We start from the raw sequence: 7,500 nt of genomic DNA on the forward strand, positions 1-7,500 counted from the left end.
CGAGAACTCAGTAACCAACGGTGGGAAATCAGTAACCAAGAAGAGAAATGAGTAACCAACGGGAGAAATGAGTAACCAACGGGAGAAATGAGTAACCAACGGGAGAAGTCAGTAACCAACGGGAGAAATGAGTAACCAACGGGAGAAATGAGTAACCAACGGGAGAAGTCAGTAACCAACGGGAGAAGTCAGTAACCAACGGGAGAAATCAGTAACCAAAGGGAGAAGTCAGTAACCAACGGGAGAAATCAGTAACCAAAGGGAGAAGTCAGTAACCAACGGGAGAAGTCAGTAACCAACAAGAGAAATGAGTAACCAACGGGAGAAATCAGTAACCAAAGGGAGAAGTCAGTAACCAACGGGAGAAATCAGTAACCAAGCTTATTTTTGGTTGGTTACTGACTTCTCCGTTCAACTTGGAGCTGCCCTTGTGCACGATCAAGGAGGGGTATTATCCGCCACGGGGGCTTAATTTTCGCCTAAGGGGAGCGATTTGGAGGCCGTGGCCGGGTGAGGCGCGCCTCTCGAAGGGGAGGGATTTGAATTTCGGCTGCATTGAGGGTAGCTGCCCCGCTGTGGTGGTTTTTCGGAGCCTGAGCCCGAGCGGGGCGTCGGTTCCCGAGGTGGGCAGGAGTCGCTGTGCCCGTGAGGCTGCCTGGCCGAGTCGGAGTGCTGTGGGACGGCGGGGAGCGGGTTTTCCCGGGCGAGGGGCCGATCCCGAGGAAGGGGAGCGGTTCCGAGGCCGTGGCCGGGTGAGGCGCGCCTCTCGAAGGGGAGGAATTTGAATTTCGGCTGCATTGAGGGTAGCTGCCCCGCTGTGGTGGTTTTTCGGAGCCTGAGCCCGAGCGGGGCGTCGGTTCCCGAGGTGGGCAGGAGTCGCTGTGCCCGTGAGGCTGCCTGGCCGAGTCGGAGTGCTGTGGGACGGCGGGGAGCGGGTTTTCCCTGGCGAGGGGGCGACCCCGAGGAACTCGGCCGGCGGGGAGGCGTTCCGGCCCGGGCGAGGGGCGCGGACCCGACCGGAGACGTCCAAAACCTTGAAAGGGGTAAGCGGGAAAAGGTCAGCAAAGTGCCCGAAGCAGTAAGGCGAAAAAGCCGTCGGAACCTCCGAAAATGTCCAAAAGCGTGAAATCAGTAACCAGGAAAATGCATAAAAATGGCCAAAAGTGTGAAATCAGTAAGAAGGAAAAGTCGGGAAAAGTGTCTAAAAATGCTTGGAAATCTGAGGAAAATGCCCGAAAATGAGGCCCCTCGGTCGGGAGGAGGAAGTCGAAAATCCCCGTGCCCGACGAGGGAAGTCAGTAACCAGAAGGAAAAACTTAGAAAAAAATTCTAAGTGTCAAAAAAAATTCTAAGTGTCAAAAAAAATTCTAAGTGTCAAAAAAAATTCTAAGTGTCAAAAAGAATTCTAAGTGTCAAAAAAATTCTAAGTGTCAAAAAAATTCTAAGTGTCAAAAAAAATTCTAAGTGTCAAAAAGAATTCTAAGTGTCAAAAAAAATTCTAAGTGTCAAAAAAAATTCTAAGTGTCAAAAAAAATTCTAAGTGTCAAAAAAAATTCTAAGTGTCAAAAAAATTCTAAGTGTCAAAAAAAATTCTAAGTGTCAAAAAAAATTCTAAGTGTCAAAAAAAATTCTAAGTGTCAAAAAAAATTCTAAGTGTCAAAAAAATTCTAAGTGTCAAAAAAAATTCTAAGTGTCAAAAAAAATTCTAAGTGTCAAAAAAAATTCTAAGTGTCAAAAAAAATTCTAAGTGTCAAAAAGAATTCTAAGTGTCAAAAAAAATTCTAAGTGTCAGAAAGGGAAATGAGTAACCAAGAAGAGAAATGAGTAACCAAGAAATCAGTAACCAACAGGAGAAATGAGTAACCAAGAAGAGAAATGAGTAACCAAGAAATCAGTAACCAACAGGAGAAATGAGTAACCAACGGGAGAAATGAGTAACCAACGGGAGAAATGAGTAACCAACGGGAGAAGTCAGTAACCAACGGGAGAAATCAGTAACCAAAGGGAGAAGTCAGTAACCAACGGGAGAAATCAGTAACCAACAAGAGAAATGAGTAACCAACGGGAGAAATCAGTAACCAAAGGGAGAAGTCAGTAACCAACGGGAGAAATCAGTAACCAAGCTTATTTTTGGTTGGTTACTGACTTCTCCGTTCAACTTGGAGCTGCCCTTGTGCACGATCAAGGAGGGGTATTATCCGCCACGGGGGCTTAATTTTCGCCTAAGGGGAGCGATTTGGAGGCCGTGGCCGGGTGAGGCGCGCCTCTCGAAGGGGAGGGATTTGAATTTCGGCTGCATTGAGGGTAGCTGCCCGCTGTTGTGGGTTTTTGGAGCCTGAGCCCGTTCAACTTGGAGCTGCCCTTGTGCACGATCAAGGAGGGGTATTATCGGCCACGGGGGCTTAATTTTCGCCTAAGGGGAGCGATTTGGAGGCCGTGGCCGGGTGAGGCGCGCCTCTCGAAGGGGAGGGATTTGAATTTCGGCTGCATTGAGGGTAGCTGCCCGCTGTTGTGGGTTTTTGGAGCCTGAGCCCGTTCAACTTGGAGCTGCCCTTGTGCACGATCAAGGAGGGGTATTATCGGCCACGGGGGCTTAATTTTCGCCTAAGGGGAGCGATTTGGAGGCCGTGGCCGGGTGAGGCGCGCCTCTCGAAGGGGAGGGATTTGAATTTCGGCTGCATTGAGGGTAGCTGCCCGCTGTTGTGGGTTTTTGGAGCCTGAGCCCGTTCAACTTGGAGCTGCCCTTGTGCACGATCAAGGAGGGGTATTATCGGCCACGGGGGCTTAATTTTCGCCTAAGGGGAGCGATTTGGAGGCCGTGGCCGGGTGAGGCGCGCCTCTCGAAGGGGAGGGATTTGAATTTCGGCTGCATTGAGGGTAGCTGCCCGCTGTTGTGGGTTTTTGGAGCCTGAGCCCGTTCAACTTGGAGCTGCCCTTGTGCACGATCAAGGAGGGGTATTATCGGCCACGGGGGCTTAATTTTCGCCTAAGGGGAGCGATTTGGAGGCCGTGGCCGGGTGAGGCGCGCCTCTCGAAGGGGAGGGATTTGAATTTCGGCTGCATTGAGGGTAGCTGCCCGCTGTTGTGGGTTTTTGGAGCCTGAGCCCGTTCAACTTGGAGCTGCCCTTGTGCACGATCAAGGAGGGGTATTATCGGCCACGGGGGCTTAATTTTCGCCTAAGGGGAGCGATTTGGAGGCCGTGGCCGGGTGAGGCGCGCCTCTCGAAGGGGAGGGATTTGAATTTCGGCTGCATTGAGGGTAGCTGCCCGCTGTTGTGGGTTTTTGGAGCCTGAGCCCGTTCAACTTGGAGCTGCCCTTGTGCACGATCAAGGAGGGGTATTATCGGCCACGGGGGCTTAATTTTCGCCTAAGGGGAGCGATTTGGAGGCCGTGGCCGGGTGAGGCGCGCCTCTCGAAGGGGAGGGATTTGAATTTCGGCTGCATTGAGGGTAGCTGCCCCGCTGTGGTGGTTTTTCGGAGCCTGAGCCCGAGCGGGGCGTCGGTTCCCGAGGTGGGCAGGAGTCGCTGTGCCCGTGAGGCTGCCTGGCCGAGTCGGAGTGCTGTGGGACGGCGGGGAGCGGGTTTTCCCGGGCGAGGGGGCGATCCCGAGGAAGGGGAGCGATTTGGAGGCCGTGGCCGGGTGAGGCGCGCCTTTCGGAGGGGAGGAATTTGAATTTCGGCTGCATTGAGGGTAGCTGCCCGCTGTTGTGGGTTTTTGGAGCCTGAGCCCGAGCGGGGCGTCGGTTCCCGAGGTGGGCAGGAGTCGCTGTGCCCGTGAGGCTGCCTGGCCGAGTCGGAGTGCTGTGGGACGGCGGGGAGCGGGTTTTCCCGGGCGAGGGGCCGATCCCGAGGAAGGGGAGCAGTTCCGAGGCCGTGGCCGGGTGAGGCGCGCCTTTCGGAGGGGAGGAGTTTGAATTTCGGCTGCATTGAGGGTAGCTGCCCCGCTGTGGTGGTTTTTCGGAGCCTGAGCCCGAGCGGGGCGTCGGTTCCCGAGGTGGGCAGGAGTCGCTGTGCCCGTGAGGCTGCCTGGCCGAGTCGGAGTGCTGTGGGACGGCGGGGAGCGGTTTTTCCCGGGCGAGGGGGCGACCCCGAGGAACTCGGCCGGCGGGGAGGCGTTCCGGCCCGGGCGAGGGGCGCGGACCCGACCGGAGACGTCCAAAACCTTGAAAGGGGTAAGCGGGAAAAGGTCAGCAAAGTGCCCGAAGCAGTAAGGCGAAAAAGCCGTCGGAACCTCCGAAAATGAGTAAAAGCCCGGAAGGAGTAAGGTGGAGAAGTCAGCAAAGTGCCCGAAATGTCCGAAGCAGTAAGGCGAAAAAGCCGTCGGAACCTCCGAAAATGAGTAAAAGCCCGGAAGGAGTAAGCGGGAAAAGTCAGCCAAGTGCCCGAAATGTCCGAAGCAGTAAGGCGAAAAAGCCGTCAGAACCTCCGAAAATGAGTAAAAGCCCGGAAGGAGTAAGCGGGAAAAGTCAGCCAAGTGCCCGAAATGTCCGAAGCAGTAAGGCGAAAAAGCCGTCAGAACCTCCGAAAATGAGTAAAAGCCCGGAAGGAGTAAGCGGGAAAAGTCAGCCAAGTGCCCGAAATGTCCGAAGCAGTAAGGCGAAAAAGCCGTCAGAACCTCCGAAAATGAGTAAAAGCCCGGAAGGAGTAAGCGGGAAAAGTCAGCCAAGTGCCCGAAATGTCCGAAGCAGTAAGGCGAAAAAGCCGTCAGAACCTCCGAAAATGTCCAAAAGCGTGAAATCAGTAACCAGGAAAATGCTTAAAAATGGCCAAAAGTGTGAAATCAGTAAGCAGGAAAAGTCGGGAAAATGCATAAAAATGGCCAAAAGTGTGAAATCAGTAAGCAGGAAAAGTCGGGAAAATGCATAAAAATGGCCAAAAGTGTGAAATCAGTAAGCAGGAAAAGTCGGGAAAAGTGTCTAAAAATGCTTGGAAATCTGAGGAAAATGCCCGAAAATGAGGCCCCTCGGTCGGGAGGAGGAAGTCGAAAATCCCCGTGCCCGACGAGGGAAGTCAGTAACCAGAAGGAAAAACTTAGAAAAAAATTCTAAGTGTCAAAAAAAATTCTAAGTGTCAAAAAAATTCTAAGTGTCAAAAAAAATTCTAAGTGTCAAAAAAAATTCTAAGTGTCAAAAAAAATTCTAAGTGTCAAAAAAAATTCTAAGTGTCAAAAAAAATTCTAAGTGTCAAAAAAATTCTAAGTGTCAAAAAAATTCTAAGTGTCAAAAAAAATTCTAAGTGTCAAAAAAAATTCTAAGTGTCAAAAAAAATTCTAAGTGTCAAAAAAATTCTAAGTGTCAAAAAAAATTCTAAGTGTCAAAAAAAATTCTAAGTGTCAGCGGAGGAAAGTCGGTGGGGAAGGGGAAAAATCCGAAAATCCACGCCGGGTTGGAGTTCCAGGGCCCCGCTGGAGGGGTGGGAATTCGCCCCGGCGCCTTGCCCCGTTGCAATAAAGTGTCCGCAGCCCGAAAACTTTAACTTTGAAAAATCACGGAAGTCGGCAAGGGGGACGATCCGAGTACCGTTTGCGGGCTTTCGGTGCCTCATCGTCGGACTGAAATTTCAAATTCGCCCCCAAAGTGCAACTCGTCATTTTCGGCCGGGGGGGTTGGCGGGGTACCCGGAGATTTTCGGGAACACGTTTTTTAGAACAAAATGGCGGCTCGGGACCACTTTGAGACGGGCCCGAGGAACGGTTCCAAAGACGGTGGGCGGCAATTTGGAACTCGTGTGCATGCCAAAGAGCTCTCGGAGGTCGGATTTTGAACACTTTGTCGAATTTTGAACACTTTGTCGAATTTTGAACACTTTGTCGAATTTTGAACACTTTGTCGAATTTCGAACACTTTGTCGAATTTTGAACACTTTGTCGAACATGCGAACACTTTGTCGAACTTTTGAACGCTAACAGTCGAACTTTTGAACGCTAATAGTCGAACTTTCGAACGCTTTGTCGAATTGTGAACATGTTGGCCGTGACATTCGACACTCGGGCGATTAAACACTCGATAATCCGCCCATTTTAAGTTCGACACTCGGGCGATTAAACACTCGATAATCCGCCCATTTTAAGTTCGACACTCGGGCGATTAAACACTCGATAATCCGCCCATTTTAAGTTCGACACACCTGGGCGATTAACACTCGATACTCTGAGCCCATGGTAAGTTCGACAGTCTGGCGATTTTTGTGTTCGATACTCTGAGCTGAATTAAGTTCGACAGTCTGGCGATTTTTGTGTTCGATACTCTGAGCTGAATTAAGTTCGACAGTCTGGCGATTTTTGTGTTCGATACTCAGTGCTGCTTTTAACTTCGACACTCTGGTGGCGATTTGTGTTCCTCGACACTTTGGCGGTTGTGTTCGACATAGTCTTGGCGACTTCCTACCAGACCTTCCGATCTCTTCGCGCCAGTTCTAACTGTCCAAGGCCTCCGGGCCCGAAACGTCGGAGGGCGGGCAAAGGCGGCGCAGCCCGGGGCCGTCGACCCGGAAACGGCCGTCCCCCCTCCGCGGGTAACCTCGTCCTGGCAGGCCAGGCAGGCTCGAGAGCCCGGTTCCCCCGGGAGTAGCACGGAAGGTAGCGGGCTGTCCCTTCGCCTGTGCTAGCCCGGAACAGTCGGCCGGTGTGTGCAGAGAGGGGGGGCCCAGGCGTGCGCCCCCCCGCACGCCCGGCGCGGGGCAGCGACGCGCCGGGACCGGCGAGCTCCCTCGATCGATGCGGCGGCACACGTCCGACGCGGGAGGCCCCTCGCCGTCCCCCCTCCGCGGGTAACCTCGTCCTGGCAGGCCAGGCAGGCTCGAGAGCCCGGTTCCCCCGGGAGTAGCACGGAAGGTAGCGGGCTGTCCCTTCGCCTGTGCTAGCCCGGAACAGTCGGCCGGTGTGTGCAGAGAGGGGGGGCCCAGGCGTGCGCCCCCCCGCACGCCCGGCGCGGGGCAGCGACGCGCCGGGACCGGCGAGCTCCCTCGATCGATGCGGCGGCACACGTCCGACGCGGGAGGCCCCTCGGCGGGCCGGCTTTCCCCTCGAGGTGGCCGGTGCTTCAGGCTGAGCGGCGCCTCCACGCTCTCCCTGCCCACGCTGGGCAGGCGGACAGCCACTCCCCGAGAGGGTTCACGTCGGCGGCCGGGGCAGGCCTTCGCCCGGCCGCAGTGTGCCCACCCCCCGCCTCGACTCGTTCGTTTTCCCGGTCGAGACCGAGAAGCCGCCCGTTGGAGCGCCAGCGGTCCGATAGCGAGCCCGCGGAGCCCACGCTCCACGCGGCCGGAACCTCGGTCGGCATTTCTCTCGCACTGTGTCGGTCTGGATCTGTGTGGCGAGGGGAGAGGAGCCAGGGAGGCGGCTCCCACTCTCTCCCTCTCGCGCGCGCGCTCTCTCGGACGACCCCCGTCCGCGCGCTCACCCTCCTCATATCCACAGGGTGACCCTCCGCCTGGCCGGTCAGGTCGGGGCTCCGGCGATTCCGTGCGTCGGTCAGGACGGAGCGGAGAGACAGAGAGAG

This window comes from Stegostoma tigrinum, unplaced genomic scaffold (assembly GCF_030684315.1).
Source record: "Stegostoma tigrinum isolate sSteTig4 unplaced genomic scaffold, sSteTig4.hap1 scaffold_295, whole genome shotgun sequence".
NCBI classification, from domain to species: domain Eukaryota; kingdom Metazoa; phylum Chordata; class Chondrichthyes; order Orectolobiformes; family Stegostomatidae; genus Stegostoma; species Stegostoma tigrinum.